The following is a 1,173-nucleotide window of genomic DNA, read 5'->3' as shown; positions in this document are numbered from 1 at the left end:
GGCGGGGGTGGGGGGGGACTGTGAGCTGAGCTGATACCCTCTCCCCAAAAGGAGTATCTCACATTGATTCCCCTTAGTTTTGCACTCCCCCCCCCCCCAAAAAAAAAAAACCCTAAAAGAGATAGTAAAGAAGCTCCAGGGCTTTTAAAAAGCTCTCTCTTCCTTTGTGGTTATCTCTTTTCCTGGGAATCATCTCTAGAACCTTCAGTCATTCCTCAGTATGGCAGTTGGCTGATGACTCAACAACCTGACTACTCCCCCACCTCCCCCTCAGCCTACACAACTTTGGCAACATCTCCATTCAAATGTGTGAGTTGTCTCCATGACTGACCTTCCCTCTCCAGATCTGGGCTGTCTGGCTCACTTAAATTGTTTTCTTGCTTTACCTTCCTTGAACCCACGAGGCATATACCGACTCTGTTAATACAGGCTGAGATTGTTTCCTTGGCAGCTGGATACATCTGGCTCAAATTGAGCTTGTGGCCAGTTAGAAGCCCTAGATCTACTTCCCAGGAACTGCTGTCTGGCCAAGTCTCCCCATTCCCAGACTTCAATAATTGATGCCAGAATCCACATCAATCCCTGGTAAATATTCTCTTACTTCCTCTCATCTTTTATTTGACTCTATGGAGACCATCGTGAATCTTGATCCCATCACACCCACTTTTGTCTCCTAGAAATTTTACCTGTAGACCTGAATTTTGTCATCGGAAGCCAAAAAGATATCCCAAATTGAATAAAGATACACCAAAGGACACTTCCTAAGCTGCCACAGCTCCATTAATCCACATCAAATATACTGAAAAAATGCTGCAAATATTTCAGGATCTTTTACTCCTGGAACAGGAAGGGTGGCTGCCTAAATTCCTCAAATATTTTTGATGTTTAATTTTTATACAACAGAAAAGATCCAACATGATTATAATATAGGGCATCAAGAATCTGGGAAAACCTCTGGAAGTCTTTCATTAAGATGAATCATAATAATTATTGAATTTACGTCTCACAGCAACCCAGAAATATTCATACTCCCATTTTTTAGGTATGTAACCAAGGTTATGCAGAAACCAGTACTAGAGTTGAGATTTGAATGCAGGCTGTTGATTCATTGCCTTAAGTGCTTAATTCCAACACCAGGGGTGGGCAGGAAAATTTTTTTTCTGTAAAGGACCA

General features: G+C 42.1%; 1 long non-coding RNA gene across 1 annotated transcript; it reads left to right on the top strand.

Annotated features, from left to right (window-relative positions):
- The first annotated feature begins 226 nt into the window (after window positions 1-226).
- On the top strand, window positions 227-912 carry LOC119865564. Its single transcript, XR_005377409.1, has 3 exons — window positions 227-309; window positions 430-585; window positions 678-912. It is a non-coding gene; the product is annotated as an uncharacterized LOC119865564 (long non-coding RNA).
- The last annotated feature ends 261 nt before the right edge of the window (window positions 913-1,173 follow it).

The sequence above is a fragment of the Canis lupus genome, chromosome 24 (genome assembly GCF_011100685.1).
Source record: "Canis lupus familiaris isolate Mischka breed German Shepherd chromosome 24, alternate assembly UU_Cfam_GSD_1.0, whole genome shotgun sequence".
NCBI lineage: Eukaryota > Metazoa > Chordata > Mammalia > Carnivora > Canidae > Canis > Canis lupus.
The sequence above is the reverse complement of the archived record's forward strand: the minus strand, read 5'-3'. Positions and strand labels throughout refer to the sequence as shown.